The sequence below is a fragment of the Sturnus vulgaris genome, chromosome 2, assembly GCF_052056855.1.
Source record: "Sturnus vulgaris isolate bStuVul1 chromosome 2, bStuVul1.hap1, whole genome shotgun sequence".
Classification (NCBI taxonomy): domain Eukaryota; kingdom Metazoa; phylum Chordata; class Aves; order Passeriformes; family Sturnidae; genus Sturnus; species Sturnus vulgaris.
Window position 1 is genome coordinate 70,411,887 of NC_142244.1, and position 17,255 is coordinate 70,429,141.

A 17,255-nucleotide genomic window follows, 5' to 3' on the forward strand; every position below is an offset into this window, starting at 1 on the left:
TTCAGGGGAGAAGGGGTTCCTTCAAACAGGGAAAAAATGGCAGAGAGAGCCATTCAGTGTAGTTTATTGTTGGGGGTTTCTGTATAAATATTTCTTTTTCATATAACTTGTGAAATCAAGAAATTGCTAGAAATGGAAAGAAAGGAAATGAAACATAAAGACATTAAATGAAATTTGAAAAACCAAGAAATTCTTAAATTAAGGAAAATCAGTGAAAATATTTGGTGCAATTCAATGCACTTCCTTTCCATTCCATTTCTTTGTGTTCACTTCATATCACAATTACATGGATTTTCTCACTAAGCTTTGACCAAGCTTGGTGCTGTGGCTAAGGTTTGCTTCCCCATGCATAGCTGTAATGTGAAAGAAGTTGTGGCCTTGCCAAGATCCTTTTGGCATGTGTATTCTAGCCACAGTGTGCCAGAAGCTCTAGGCCCTCTTGCCATCTCCAGCCTAACTGAAAACCAAATGGCATCTTGTCACTGGGGCTGATGAGCCCATAGGCCATGGGTGGTCCACATTTGAAGGATGTAGGAGCAGTAATGTTGTGGCCCTTCCAGAATGGCCTTGACATGCCTGTTGCAGCCCCAGTGTTCCTGGAGCTGTAGGCTCTTTCATTCACTCAACCCTATCCCTAGCTGTACCCCTAACCCTAGCTCAGCCCTGACTCCAATGGCAGCTTGGCACTCTGGCAGAGATCCTCTTTGCCATAGGTGGCACAGCTTAAAAAGTGTGGAGTTGACAATGTTGGCACCCTTCCCTGATGCCTTTGCACTGTCTTTTAGAGCCAGTATCCCAGGCTCTGCAGCTCTCTGAACCCTAAGGGCAGCTTGTGACTGCTGCTGAGATCCCCATCACCATGGCTGGCCTGGATTTAGTAAGTGTAGATTTGCTCCCAAGTTTCATATTTAAACTCTCTGTTTGGCTTTGCATTTCTTGTGGCATTTAAGGCAATGCCTCAGGCTTTGCAGACATGTAGAATGATTAAAGAGTTAGAAGTGCCTTTTAATTAATTTTTCATATTTTTTAATTTAAAGGAGGAAGGGGAGAATAAACACAGAGAGACAGTACTAAAAAGGTGAAATCCTCGTTCTCCTCTTAGGTTTAGCTGTTGTTATGTTTTAGAATTTCAATTGATTCAGCCTTTCTAGTTCTCTTGAGGACTGGCTTTGAGACTCCACCTTTTTCTTGCATGAGTGTTTCCAAACTTAGAGTAGTCTTGTCCCTGTGTGTTCTGGTCTGATCCGAAACTCAGAACTCGTGGCTAAGAAATTGCAGCCCAGAGTGTCTCACAGAGTGTACTGGCCACTAATGGAAATAGTTCATGTTAAAATAATTTAACAAGACTGCATCGATTAACACAAACTGATACAATTTTTTTTGACATAGCATCACCTCTCCTTCGTCTCTTCCTCACCCTCAAAAAACTTGTCAGCCAGAATTAGTCTCATCTGTTTAGGTTAAATTCATTAAAATCATTCAATGAAAGCTCATTTTCTTTTCCATAAATGCTGTTTAAATATATTTAGTGAATGAACTTATATTTATTGCAGTTCTTTAAAACTGCAATACTTAATCACCATTTTATGCTGAGAAGTTGTAGTGGAGTTAATGAACAGCTCAGTGTAATATTCAGTTATGCAAACATACCAGTTTCTCTTTTATTTGCTACCAGTCTAATTGGAGTTCTGTTTTCCTTTTAGATTGAATTCATGTAATCATCAATTGTATTTTCTTTGCATACACTTAGAATACTAATAAAGAAAAGGAGTGCAAACTAAGTCTTCTAAATTATATTCAAAATGCAAATTGTAGCTCTTATGTGGTAACTGTAGTACAAATACATGCCATATGATGCTGTCCAACTGTCACATAATTTTTTGCTAATAATTCAAAATGCTCTGTGCATGTCTTAATTTAATTGCTTTTTCTGAGGGGTGAGGAAGTGGGGAGTTGCTCTTAATAGGACCAGAATTAACTTCTTCCTTTTCTTGATGATTTCTGAGGCACATTAGTTTGGCCACAGCTACTGTCATGAGTCTGCTGCTCCTTTTAAAGGCATTTGTGTATTTTGCAGGTCTGAGGTTTATTTGCTTTGATCACTCACAGGATTAACTGGATTGCCACTCTTGGAACTGGGAGAACCCTTCCCAAGCAGGATGCCTGAGGTTTTTACCACGTGTGGTATCCACTAGAAGGAAAAGGGAACTTTATAAGGCAAATTCTCTGTCCCTAGCTGGGTTAAGGACTGTGGCAATTCCCTTGATCTTTTTTTGATATATTTCTATGGCATGTTACATAAATTGAGCTTCTGGCTGAATTTGGGTGTTAGTTACCTCTGGAGTAGTTCTTCACTTTATTTCACTTTTTCTATCTAGTTGAGACCTACTTCTCGTAGTCAGTTTTGTCAGGGCTGCCCCTCCCTGTGGCAGTTTGCTGCTCTCTCTGTAATGCAGTTGTCTTGAGTTTTCTGTGACCAGTCAGTCATAATTGCCCTTCATTACTTGAGGCCACCTGAATACCCCTCCAGAATATGTATAATTGTGCTCAGACTTAATCTACTTTGTTTTCCAGGTCATTAAATACCTTACACCAAAATAGTCTGAAAGTCTGTGACATCCATGGGTAGCCTCTTATTACTGTTCTTCCACTCTTTTACTTCATAGCATGGAAAAACAATATGAATTATTTTTTCAAATATGATGGTAAGATGCAGTATTTAGAGTTTTATTAAAGCACAGTACTGTATGAAGCCTATATTCTCTCTACCTGCTTTCTCATGGTCACTTCTATCTCCGTGTGCATCAGATTTGTTTTCTTCTCAAAATGTACTCAAGTGGCAAATTACATGGAGCTGTAAGCCAGTGAAGTCTATATACATGCATAAATATACTCTTTTATATTTTTCCTGTGCCATATTAATGACATGCCTGAGTCAAATAATCAGCTTGCTTCCTGACATATTTAAAAGTGGAGAGTAGTGACTGTTTCTTAACGTTAGGAAATTATTGTAATAATTAAAGTTTAGTTATTTGCTCTATTAGAGATAATTGACAATAAAAATATATTAAAAATAAAATACTTGTTCTTATATTTTATAATTTGCTTATTAAATTCGGCAGTTACAATAATGAAGACTTTTTTTAGTCAGTCTGCATGGTGCATTCTTCAAGTATTTTCTTATGGAAACAATTTAAATGCTGTTTCCTAAAAATTTACACTTGCGAGATTGTTGAGTGCACATCACAAAGAGAGAAGCTGGCAGTTCAGTATTTAAAACAAAACAAAAAACCAGTTTCCTGTTTCCTGTTGTCCTAAATTAAAGGTCAGCAGCTTCTGCTTAAATGAGCTTACTTTTTTGTTTTCTTCATATGCAATTAGAGGATCTGCTATAAAAACTAATGGATGTGGATTTGTCAGAAAGGATCTGGTCTCTCATTAATTTCGACACAGAGAGATTTTGGAAGGGCACTTAATGATTTTCCAAAAACATCTTTTTCTTTAACGGTTTAGCATGAAACAGGAAATCAGCCCAAATGCTGCTGTTTTGTGCAATTTTACGAGTAGCATATTAAGATCCATAAGCTTTTTGTCAGATTTTGAAATTTTATGTATGAATCCCTGCATTTCAATTTTTAACTTTCCTATTATTTGATGATGCATCTGATGTTCACTGAGATTCTTTGTATTTCTTTTGAAGCATCTGACCTACTCCTCCCTCTTCATCCTGACAGCTGTCGTAAAAACAACTCTACTGGGCAATAAGATACTTTAAAAAAAATGTTGCTGGTTGACTTTCAGGCAAAGTAAACATGTGTGCCACCCAAGTTTATCACAGAGCATCTCACTAAGTCTTGTGGAGGAGTTGCACTTGTGGAAAGAATAGATTATTTCTTTACAATGTGTAACCACTGTGCAGATAACATATGGATTTGTGCCCTCAGATGTTATCAGGCTTTCTTTTATCCTGCAGCTGTACTTAGGAAAAGATAACAATCATGCTTAGGTATGGACTCCTCTTGTAAATGGGAATAGTTCACCCATGTCAAAAACTTCTTGGCTATGAGGATGATGGAGAAAGGGAACAGATGGCCCAGAGAGGTTGTGGAGTCTCCTTCTGTGGAAATATTCAGAAGCAACCTATACACAATCCTGGGGAAAGTAGTCTATCGATCCCTCCTTGAGCAGGGAGGTTGGGCTAGGCTGCTTGGACCTTCACTGGTCATTTCCACTCTTACCCATTCTGTGATTCTGTGAGCTATCTGAAGTGCCTTCCTCTAAATACTCAGTGCTTAAATGGCTCGACATTATTCTCTGTGGATTAGTAGAGGCTAAACCCACATGACAGTCTTTGTGGAGGAGAAATGCATAACTCCAGTAAAATATTTAGTGACTAAAGAAAGAATGCTGTCAAGTGTCTCTAGCCGAAATCTCCAGGCCAGCCTTTCTGCTGGCAGAAATCTGACAGATGTTTGAAAAGTCTGTTGCTGAAGACACTCCAGCAATCTGATATCAGTGGGTTGCAGCTGTTGTGCACAGATTCAGGTGTGTTGTGCTGAATGGGGACTTAGAAAATGGGAGTCATAGAGTTTTTGTGGGTGTAGAAAGAAACCTCAGAGGGACCAGAATGGAGAAAACTGTAATTTCTTCATTACTAAAAAAGAAGAACAAAAAAAAAAGCTGCTAGTTTGTTTGCTGCCATCCGCCTTTTTTTGGCTAATCTATCCGCTAAACACAACTGCATTTTCTCAGCATTTTTCCACCTGAAGTGCAGGCCCACATGCATCTTTGCTGTGTAAATCCAGACATTCCTGGGTACAATACTACTGCCAACATCCCCTTGAAAAAGATGGTTAACTGTGACAAAGAAAAGCTCTGCAAGCTCATGGTCATTCAGTTCAGCTAACCTCTGCCATATCCACTTGGTGCTGCCTGGTTCACTTCATATAAAGGTGGGTTACAGCAATAACTTAAAGAAGCATATCCTCTCATGACCTATATCCTCCCAAACAGTTGACTGCTTACTCTTGAAGTAAATTCTCTGCTCAAAATGCCATTATCTTATTAGTAAGTAAACCACATCTTGGCTGATCACTCTCTAGATATGGTTTTGTGGTTTGTTCTGCAGAGTGATCCGAGTTTGATAATTGTTTTTCTCTTTTCTATTTAAAGGTTTTATTTAAAGCTCAATGACATACAGTTCTTTGTAGATCTTGCACATAACAAAGTAATGATCACAACAAAAAAAAATTTAGGGTGTGAAAATACCTCACAGGATAGTCACAATAGAAAACATATTGTTTGAGAGAAAGAGAAGGAAAAACATGTTTGCAATTGCAAAAGTTCTTTATTCCTTATTTTGTTTTGAAAAAGTTTTGTTTTAGCTTTACCTCAAACCTGACACAAGCAAATCATTTCATGACATGTTCGTAAAAGGAGTTCAATTAAAGAGATGATGAAACTTTCATTTATGGTGTTCAAAATCTGTGAAAAGGATTCCCCTCTTTTCCTGCCTAAGGCAAAAAGAAAGGGAAAGAAAAAAAAAGAGTTTTTATAAAGGTCGTAATTGCTGCTTCTGCTGAAAATGTGTGCAATTCGGTCTAAAAAATTGGGCTGCTCATGGCATTTGTTTAGGGTTCTCTAACTCTCATGGTGAAAAGCATCTCTTTTATCCTGCATCTTCCTCCATTCACATGCCATTTGTTCAGTGTCTCCTTGTTGCCACCACTTCTGTCTGGGTATTAAGGACTGTGACATGCAAAGGTCCTTTTTGGCATTAGGAAAGATGTGGATGTGTGTGTGAAAACGGGAGAGACAGCTTAAAGTCAGACCCAGGCCCAGGGATGTAGTCTTGAGAAAAAAATAGAATTCCTTTGGGTGAAAAAAGATGGCTGGTTCTGTAAGTAGAGAAATGCCACGTGTTTTTTCTTTTTTTTTTTTAAGACTAAAAAAATGTTTGTGAGAAAAAGAATAAACCAAAACCAACAGAAAAGTACTAATTTTTTAAAGCAAATTTCCAAAGGCCTTTCAGTGAAACTTCAGATAGGATCATTTTGGGTCTACACTGATGGTCAAAAAATGCAGAGAGACAAATACAGGAAAGGTTTTTCTCAGAAGTGTGATAGGAAGGAATTCACAGAGTGCTGCCAGCCCCATAATTTTCTTTAACCAACACAAGTACTGTGATCGCAGAGCCACTGAATATTCACAGTAGTTGCTGGTTCTTGCAATTTTTTTAGAGGTCATGACACTATTCTCCTTTAGAAAGGAACAACTGCTGAGAAAACAAACTTTCCCATAATTGAGAATTGTTGTCTGATGAGCCAGGCTTCTGCTTATTGCTGTCTGACTCCTGTTGTATCCAGGGAAACTGCATTTTCTCTTCTTTGCTAATACATAGCCAGGCAGTGTAGTGATACTGGATGTTGACAATAATTTCTCCTTAGTGACTTTGACTCCACTTTAAATTTTACCTGCCATCCTACAAGTGGATAATTTTTCTCTATTTCTCCTTTTTTGTGTCTTTTGCTGTTTGCTTTCTGATTTGTGTGTATTTTTCTTTGTGAATCCATGGATGTGTATGGTAGATGTATGGTCCTTGCCTTTTCCTATGAAAAAATCCAGAAAATCCTGGATGAACTATGAGGTTTTTCCTTTTCTGGGAAATGCTTAGCAGATAAAACCCAGCAAACAGCATTTTGACATGGCAAAACATGACAAACCATTTATTTTGACATGGCTTTTACTCTTTCTCTGTGACATCAGTGCAGCATTAAACATAATTTTTGCATCATAATGTGTACAAAATAAATATTTTTACTGGGGGAAGTGTTCTACTTTCAATTCACACATCCTCCAGGCTCAGTGAAATAGCAGTTGCTCCCCATTGACTCAGGAAATGCCTTTGAAATCTGTTTTTTAATGCTTTCCTGTGAGTAACAGGTTTCTGTGATTGCATTGTTTCTGTCTGTCATGCTTTTATTGGCCAACATCTACTTAACACTGCGGAGATGTGGAAATCTCAAAACAGATACATTCCTGGGGATTCTATGAAAATGCCCAGTGGATGGAAAGGGCCCAAATCAGTGCCTGAACTGAAAGCTTTTGATAAATTGAGATGGATCCAGGCTCAGCTGCCATATGCCTTGACTGACAAGGCTTAACTGTGTGGCTCTCAGTCACCTCAGTCTCTTTTCGGAGATGTTGCAGGGCTTGTGGGCACTTAGAGGTGTAACACTGGAGAGGTTTTGGGGGCAGCCAGCAGTGGGACCCTTCTTCTGCTTATGGAAACAGTCATTTTGGAGCAGACATGGAAATAGCTTTGCAGTGTATTGTAAAGTCTTGTCACATTGTTAATGCTTCACTGTCCATTTGTTCAGGGTTTTTTTTTTTTCTGTTGTTTCCTCCTGTCTTTCACCCCAGTTCTTGTTTAAGCCTGCAAATATTGTTTCTCCCTACTTCACCTTAAACAGTCTTGAAGCCAGATGAGATAATGTGGGAAGCAAACTCCTTTCAAAAATCTGTGAAGGTGTGTCTGGAAAGTATCAGTGACTATAGCTGGCTAGTGTCACAGTCAGCTGATGTCAAGCAGAGAGAATAGCAACTGTATTCTATCATGGACGTGGATACTTATTTAGACAGGTGTTCCAAATTTTGAGGTGACATTAACCTGTGTTAAACGTACCTATATATATATATCTAACATACCTATATATATATATATATATATTTATAATGTTTGTTAGCAAAGTGAACACACAACCTACCCGATCAACAGGGTCCAAAAGCGGGGGGGGGGGGGGGGGCGAAAAAAAAAAGACTAAAATATACATGGGGCTTTTTTTAATGCCCTGCCTGTAAATACTTCTTTTTATCTTCCTTGCTTAAGTAATAAGTAGGTGACTGTCATAAATACTAGCAATCAGTGCAAACACATTTTGGAAAGGATCTCTGATGCACAGAGGTTTAGTTCACTCTGGACTGAAAAAAAGCAATTGAGAATTTGGGATCCTCTCTTCTTCAAACAGCTGTTTAGTGCATGTGAATGCCCTACCAAGCTTCAGATTCACACACTAATGCACATGCCCACCTGTGTGTTACTTGTCAGTGCTCCCTCTAGAGTCCTAGGAGAGCTAATCCATACAGCCATTGGGACGGATTGAAAGGGATGGTTATGCACTTTTCATTCTATACCAAATAGTCGGGGCCCCAATTTTGTTGTTGTAACATTTGTGTCTTGTACTGCTCGAACCAGTCCTGGTAACCTGAGGTACCGGCATGGTCCTTATAGATATGAGATGACTGACTTGAGACAGCTGGATGGCATCCCTACATCTGCTTATGGAAGTGCTCTTCTGCTCCCCTTGGTTACACTGGTTAGATTTCCCCTAATACCAAGCGTGGCCACTTCTGCAGGTATCTACATTGGAATGTCTGAATCTGGAGCTGATTCCTACATTCAAATCCCAGCACCCTAAGCCAAGGGCTTAATGTATTTACTCCATAGTCATGTAAGCATTTTTATGACTACGGAATAAGTTCTCAAATTAGCAGGCCTCAAACTATCTGGAGCTTCCTACTGCAAAGCCCACACGTCAAATAATACCTGTGTAGCACTGAGATGTTTGTAGAAATGAAGAATATGAAGATCCCCTGAAACCCAGCGAGCTTCACATGTGAGCACTCAGGTGCTCTGCCAATAGGAGCCAAATTTAAGAGATGTTAGATGGATCAGTTCTGCACATAAAATAATTTGCACTTACACACTATTTTGATGGTTTCTATGGATTCAAATCTGATTAATTACCATTTCTCTGCCATATGCTTCTGCTGTTGCTGGGTATACCCATTCTCTGACATTAGCTCACTTATTTCCTCTCATTTTTCTTATAACCATAGAATTTGCTTTCTGCTTTGATATCCTGGAGATGCTCTAAATAACATAGCTGTCCTAAGCCATTTCAGCTAAGATTAAAATGTTATGCTATAGCAAATTGTCAGAGTGAGAATGAGGAGAATGAGCTTTTAGTGACAAGCATTGAAGACTCCCCCAAGAATATACAAGGCTTACTTGTGGGGACATGAGTTAGTACTAAAGTATCAATGCTGACTTTGGGATTTAAAAATATTCTGCTGTCTTTCTTACTCAGGAAGAATGAAATTGAGACCTGGTCTTTGCTGTATGCTATGAAATCCTGTCACCAGCAAAGCCAATGGGCATCTTACCACTTATTTTTAAAGAAAACATGACAGCACCCTACTACCATGGCCTTAATGTATCATGTACTTCCTAGCAGGCTTTGTGTTTTCTAATTCTTCATAAGGCACTTCTGTCATGAACTGCTTGTAACAGGGCCACAAGCAAGGCAAAGAGCTGCCTTACAAAGAAATCAAAGTACAGGGAGTCTCCCAGCCTTTGGAACCAAATGCAGTCAGCAAAGGCCAGTGGCAATCTTCAGAAGGTTTAGCTGGTGAGACATTTAAGGGACACACGTAAAGATCGATTTATTCAGTATTTTCACCTTTTATCTCTGACACTTTTCTCTCTTGCATGGTGTAGAGGGAAAGAATGACTGGCACATCTCTGTGTGGGTAGCACAGGGAAGTAGATGTTCACTATTAAAATTGTCGGACACTTTGGGAAAAGGACTAAAGTCTGGATGCCTCCATGCTTTTTTTTGCTCCTCCATTGCTGCTTGGTGGGTGAGATACTTAAATTTGCTTTACAATCCAAGCGTTGAAATATGCTACTTTCTGAGAAAAATCCTTTTAAGTAAGCTAGACAAAGGTCAAGGAGCCTAATATCACTGGTTGCTTTTGAAAATGCAGACCTCTTTAGAAAAAATGCTGAAAAAACAGCTAGTAAGAATGGACACCAGTGGTCCTGACACGTGGGGAACCAGGGGCTTCCATTGCATCCGGTGTGACCAGTTTGACAGCAAAGGGAAGAAGGGACTTGGTGTAATTTTTTCCTTTAGCAACTGCTGTGTGAAGCCTCTCCTCTCTCCACCTCCATAGGAGAGACAGAGATGCTGGGGAGCCCAGGGCAATCTCAGGGCAGCTGCTCCCTCTGCAGGAAAAAGGCTGGAGAGATCCATCCTCAGGGCTGGGTGAGAAACCGTGCAGCGTGCACCAAACCCGAGTGAGTATAGGGGACACCGCACATGTGACGAGTGACCATGCCATGACCTACAGATGTTTTACACTCAGGTTGGCCGTGCAGCCTCGGAATCTGCTGCAGGTGAGGTCTGAAGGCTCTGTGAACAGCAAGTCTGTCTGCAGGGGTAGCAAGCAGAGACAGCTGCGTTCAAAAAGCATCCTGATATGGATTATTAAATGCTGCGCTGCTCTTTACTACTTAGCCCAACCACACAGGTCCCTGAGGTCTGCTGAGTGGTATTTTATCTGTCCTGGGAAAGATTTTCTTAGAGCATTTCAAGAGTTGACAACTTTGGCTGCTAAGTCGGGGTGATCTGTGTTTTACTGAACTCAGGCATCGCGTCTAGCTGTTAATCTCTGAATGCGGTCTCATGCTTTCCTCCCCAATCTGCTAAAAATAATTCAGAGTTGACGCAGTCCAGCAATTTTAATTCAGTTGTTGGACATGCTTATGCATGTTCCTCTTTTTTATAGCGATTGTCGGGGCAGAAGTCTGTGCTTTTTATATTGCCTATGTAAAACTAATTCATGGCTATTTATGGTCCATTTGATACTAAAAATATATTTAATATGGAATTTTAATTTTACAGCATGGAGCAATAGCTCTGTATCGCCTCAATTTTGTTAATAAACATTTTATGAACTTCATTAATGAATCTCTAGAGTAGATACTAAAAGTTCAAACATATAAATGAACCAGGTTTTAAAAGATCCCCAAATACTTTTTTGTCTAATTTACTATTTAGGTACTAGACATGCAACCTTCCATAAAAACCAACATAGAAATGGGTTTTGTCTACAGATTTGATTCCAAACTTCTGGTCTTGTCAGACATTAGGAATTTTTCCATATGATATGCTGAATAGCAGCTGTTCTTCTAGATTCTGTTCTGTTCTATGTTCTCCTATTGCTTGTGAAAGTAGACTAAATAAATACAATCATGTTTTCTGGCCTTGGCTATATGAATCAGTTTAAAAAAAAAATACCCCAAACCAGTACACACCATTGACCCCAAATGTTTATCTATTAAGTTACTTTTACAAAAAAGATTATATGTCTCATCAGTTTCTGATTATGATGTACTGAATAATTATACATATTAACTTACTGGTGGCTATTCAGAATTTTAATTTTTTTTTTTTTCAGAAGAAAAAAGGGAGCAATTTAACTGGCTTATCTGGCCTTAAGCAGGAAGGGAAGCTGAAAACTGGTATTTGGGATCTTGTGAAGGTATTCCCAACATTTACAGTAAGAACATTTTACTTACTCAATTTAGGTTAAAAGCTGAAATTCCCTGTATAGCCATGGGAAGAGTTAACTCCAGAGAATAATTTGAACCACTGAAATGACATATACATTTGCCTCCCTCTTTAGATGCTTTCCAGATGCTTTTCTTCCTTCACTGGAAGGACTCTCCAGCTCAGCCTTTAAAGCTAGATGATATAATGTCAGGAGACATTTCTGAGGGACAGTGAACAGTTTCAGTATCACTCTCCTCATGATTCACAAGGGCTGGCTGCTACTGCTCCTTTTCCCCCACAGAAAAGAAGTACAAATACTATAAATGGTGTTTAAAAAGCTTTTAAAAGACTATGTATGTATATAATTATAATGCATACATGGAAGTACTTCTGCAGAAATATTAGACTGGAGGGAAAATGAGTACTAGCATTTTTTATGTAATTCACAACACGGAATTCCTTTCATAAACTCTCCAGACTTCAACTTACAATGAATATGGGAAAAAAAGCTTTTCTTCTTGGAGAGATTTCTTTCAATACATACTTGAAGGAGGTAAGAACTTAAGAAGCAACTTTTCTATTGCTGGTTCATTTCCTCGTCTGGTACAGAGCACTGAGGAAGGCCTCGAGCAATCCCAGCCATAACAAAGCCCAGCAGCTGAATAAGTGGCATCACTGCAAGTTAATGCTTCAGTGTTAGGGCAATTGAAAATGGATGAAAAGCACAAAAGGATTTGCTCTATTTGTGAACATGCAGAGGGCACTGCTTACAGTGGTGGGTTGGAGCACTTGTTTCTGCTTTTAGTTTTCCACTTCAAAGTACTCATCACCAGTGTTAAACACAATGACTTCAATTGCTGCTTTGGCTGTAAGATCCTGGACATCTCCTTCCTCCTTCCCCATCTCTTTCTTGAGATTTCTCCTGTTGTGATCTCAGATGCTAAGCTTTGAGATAGAGCAAATGTACTGAGATTCCAGACCAGAGGAATCTGTGCACCTTACTTTGCATTTGTTTTGAACCAGGTAATAGCTAATCTCTTTGGGGTAGGACTGAAGAAATTTCTGATTTTTAATTGTTATTTACTGTTATTTTGTCATTATTAATCAAATTATCCAGACTCACTAAAAATCTTTTAATGTTATTTGGGAACAGCCTACCCTTTTAAATCTTCATGTTTGGAGCAAGCAATTCCATATGCTATATATGGTTTACATTTAAATTCTGTATTGATTTACCAGCAAAAGAAACCTTCTCTGGCAAAACCAGGAGTTACCATGAAGTTTTTAGAAGGATATTAGAAATTAACTTTTTGTTTGTTTGTCTTTGCATGGATATATCCTAGAAAATTTTATAATTCATGAATAAGATACTAAGCATTGCTAAACACACATGAGATTATATGCTGAAATAAAGGAAAGCTTAATGCACAGCTCCCTCAAACCTCAAATGTCTGCAAATCTTTTCATTGATTTGAGTAAAGCTGAAATCAACATCTTACCTCAGCAAATCTGAACAGCTCTTTACTCTCCAGGTTGTGGACAGCTTATTTTCCTTACCTCCGTTTTGGTCGTTTTGGATATTAGGGCTACTTGTCTTTTGTTTACTATAGATTTTATTTTCCTGTGTCTGAGGAAGCTTAGTCTGCCACAGTGCTAAATATGCTAAATATACTATTAAATAACATATTTAAGCAAATACGTTATTTGCTTCAAACCCATCTATTTCTGTAGATGTCTCAAAGCAAAGCCAACCATACACTTCCCTTTTTTCCAAAGTCTAAATTCTGGGAGAGTAAATCTGAGTTTAAAAGTTTCCTTTAAATCCTTGCCATAACCCACCTTATCCCATTTTCAACAAATTTGATTTTTAATGACTTCTTGTTTAGGCACTGGCTATCTATGGGTGAACTTTCTGATGGCTGATGGGGAATAATCTGCTTTACTGTGTCATCTTGAAAACAGCTTTGCTGCAGAAACAGAGCCTTTTTTTGTCTTCCTGTTTTTTTTTATTTTGACTGATTTTAAGTCAGTCTGTCTCTGCACATTTTTTGTCTAGCCTTAGTGACAGTGTGTTTATTTTCCTCAGTCTTTTAGCTTTATTTGCAGTGGTGATGTTTAAATTGTGTCTAGGATGAGAGGGGACCTCCATGAAAGATCTGCAAAAGAAAACTAAGAAAAGCAGTGGGTTTAAATCTAGACTGTGACTGTCTGTCACTTCTTTGGAATCTTTTCACAATCAACATACGAAGAACATTTCAAACCACTGCTCAGTGCAATACTCGTGTTACATCTATGCTTTTGGCATGGGTAGGGATGACATAAAAAGTCTAACAAGCAACTACCTATGCTCTGAATTTTTCTGTGCAGAGCTGGACTCTGATCCTGCTGTCCTAGATGGGCCTGCAACAATTCATATCTGCCAAGCACTAGCACCAAGTAACTGCCAGGGATTCATTCCTGCTGGATACAGATGTGGGGAAAGTGGGTGGCAAATAAACATGAAAACAGCTATCCTGATCCACCTGCAGAGTATATATTGGCTTTTTATTGCAGTAGATTTTAGGACGTGAAGAGTATACTGGCACTTTTTTGAGTATCAGCTGAAAAACTTGTGTCATCCATATTCAGCATTCTGAATCTCTGGATTGCTTTCACCATAATAAATTGACCATAGTTGCACTAACCCTAAGAACCATTTAAGAATCTCTTCAGTATGTAAAATACCTCATGATGTTGTTAGGTTTCGTATAGTTTTGTTTTGTAAATGATTTGGATGGTTTGGATTTCTGATGTGTCCTTGGCTATTACTGAGAATTGAATACAGGATGATTTAAACTGCTCTTGTAATGGATACATTGTAATATCTGGTTTGCAATTCATACCACTGACTAGTCTGCCTTAAGTAAAAACACAAATTAACGTGGAGGATCAGAGCTGGGAGCTGGAGGTGTGTGAGAAAGTGTTTTCACAAGCTGACAGACAACAGCCTAGTGTCAAAAATGTAGTATCCTGCTGTGTTGGCTTATCTATTGTTTTGCTTAATATAAACATATTGGAGGTGTCTTCCTTTTGCTCAGCATGGAATCAAAAGGCAGGAGAGACTGGAAAAGCAAAATCGTCATTGTGCACATTTTTGTTTCGCAGAGCTCCAAAGATCTTTAAAAAGCTGCTGTCAGAGCAGAGAAGAATAATTTGTTAAATATCTGTATATCTCAGATGCCATCATAACTACTGCAAATATCAGTACTATGGCCTTGAGTTGACAAGGGAGCAAAGATTGAATGGTATTTTATGAAATGATTTATTTTCACTAAGCTGGGCCCATGTCATGGGGTTTTTTTTTGAGGATGAACCACAACACCCAGAACACACTTCTCTAAATTAAAATAAGGCTACCAGCAGAATAGTTTCCTGACTTTGTATTGCAAAACCTGGTTTGGTAAAGCATATATACTGCTTTTGAGTTATTTTGCTTAGTGTATAGCCCTTGCACTTTTAAATTTGCTTATGGTTCATTAGTATGGCATTTAAACCAGTAGATTTAATGAATTAGGTGCTAAGGCCTGCGAGTTCATTGAGGAGTAACACTTTCACAGCACTTGCCGTAACGTACGATGTACTAGTCTACATTAAACTGTGAGCAGGAAAGTGTTGAGAGATTTTGGGAAGCTTCAGAAGTTTTCTGCATTTGATTTTATGTCTGCATTAATCCATTTGAAAGCTGTCTTCTTCTAAACCCAGTCAAAGTAGGGAAAGATTATGAAGTTTCATGCAATTTCAAAACTATTGCTGAAGAAGAGCTTTATTGCATTTTCTTTCAGTGTTTGCATTGCAAAATATCACTGTCTCTTGAGAGGGAAAAAAAGAGTACAAGTACCCAGTTACGTATTCTTCTCCACTCTGCCTTTTGATCTCATTTGCCTTTGCCATTTTGAAAGTGCTCCAAGAGGCACAGTTGGGACTAGGATCTCAGTTCTTCTTGCATTTAAAACAACTTTTCTCCATTAAAGTAGTTTAGTATGTATAGACATAGCAGAACAGATTTTAGTCCTTTGTGTATCTGTTTCTTTTTGGGTTTTCTGTTAAATCAAGAGCTGACATGATGAGTGTCTAAGTTGCCTCACTAAGGAAAAAAAGAGAAGTGAATTGAAGTCAGGAGATTGAAATGAATGACAGGTGAGTGAGAAAAGTCAGAAACAGCAGTTTAAGTGAGTGACAGGGGAAGATTAAAAGATAAAACTGAAGGCAAATTCCAACAACCCATAGAATCTAGGACACAAGATGGTGCAGAATAAAGGAATTTTGGAGTATAAATCAATTCAGATAAGGTGAGAGTGAAAGGGGATCTGCTATAGTATTACAGTATTGTTTCCAATAGGAAAAAATTAACATTTTAATACTTGATGGGAAAAGAGAGAAGAGAAGAGAAGAGAAGAGAAGAGAAGAGAAGAGAAGAGAAGAGAAGAGAAGAGAAGAGAAGAGAAGAGAAGAGAAGAGAAGAGAAGAGGCTTCTCTCTGACAAACAAACAAGAAAAGTGAGAAGGAATGTAAAGTCTTTACTATAAAAAGGAGAGTTCAAAGGTTTAAATGTTTATTCACAATAAAATGGTATTATAGTCAGCATTATTTGAGGTGGCAGGATTTGGTGTAGTTCAGAGGCAGAGGCCTTGGAGGCCTCTGAGGCCTCTGGGACCCAGAGTTGATTTCTGATTATCTTCAGTCATTTAGTGAGTAGAATTCATAAAGCCTCCTTCTTCTTCTGTTTTCATTGAGCAGTCTGAGCATTTCATGAATCCAAATGTAAGATTATGCATGTGCTCTATATATATACTTCTAGTAATACACTTGGGAAGGCAACATGTTCCACTGACACAAGTGTAAGAATTGCTAAAAAAGGATGCAAACCAAGAAAAGGTGACAGATTTGAGGGAGAGCCCTATCCTTCAGCACTGCTCCTTCCTTCCTTCCTTTCTGCCTAGGCCTGGCAGCACACTCTAGTTAGAAACTGAACTAACACTTTTTGGAAGTTGTTGACAGAAGGTGGAGATGATGGGATACTTACTGACACACTCACTTAGGCAATTTTCTCAACACACATCTGGGCACAGCCTGTGGAGAGCCCACACTGGAGCAGGCTAATCCTGAAGGATTGCTGCTCATGGACAGGACCCGTGTCTGTACAGTTTTTAAAGGATTCGATCACATGGAAGGGACTCCATGCTGGAGTAGGGGAAAAGTGTGAGGAGGAAGGAGCAGCAGTGAGGGGATGCTGTGGACTGACCACAGACCTCCTCCTCCTCCTTCCTTCTGCACTGTTTGGAGAGGTGGAAGAGGTAGAGATATTGGAATGAATAAATAAAGTTTAGCCTGGGAAAAGAGGGGAGCAAGGGGAAGGTGCTGTTTTAATTTTGTCTCTGTTTCTCACCATCCAACTCTATATTAATTAGCAATGAATGAAATTAATCTTCCTCAAGTCTGTTTTGCTCATGATGGTATTTGGTAAGTGATCTTCCTGTCTTTATCTCAACACTTGGGGTTTTCTATCTCATTTTCTTCTCCATCCAGTTGGGGAGGGGGAGTGGGAGAGCAGTAGGATGTGTGCCTGGCAGCTGGCCAAGATCAACCCACTACAACTGTAACAACTATATTGCCTGCAAATGTTGTGAGCCAGGAGAAGACACAGGATCAGATCCTTATGTGATGAGGCTTGGCAGAGGTTGCTGGATTCCAAGAGTGATTCTGCTGTCAGAGATCCCAACCTGTGATTTTTAAGTCTCACACATTGTGCAAACAGTGATACTCAGTTGTTTGGAACAAGCTACATGTAAAAGTACTCAGGAGATGCAAGTTTGGGGT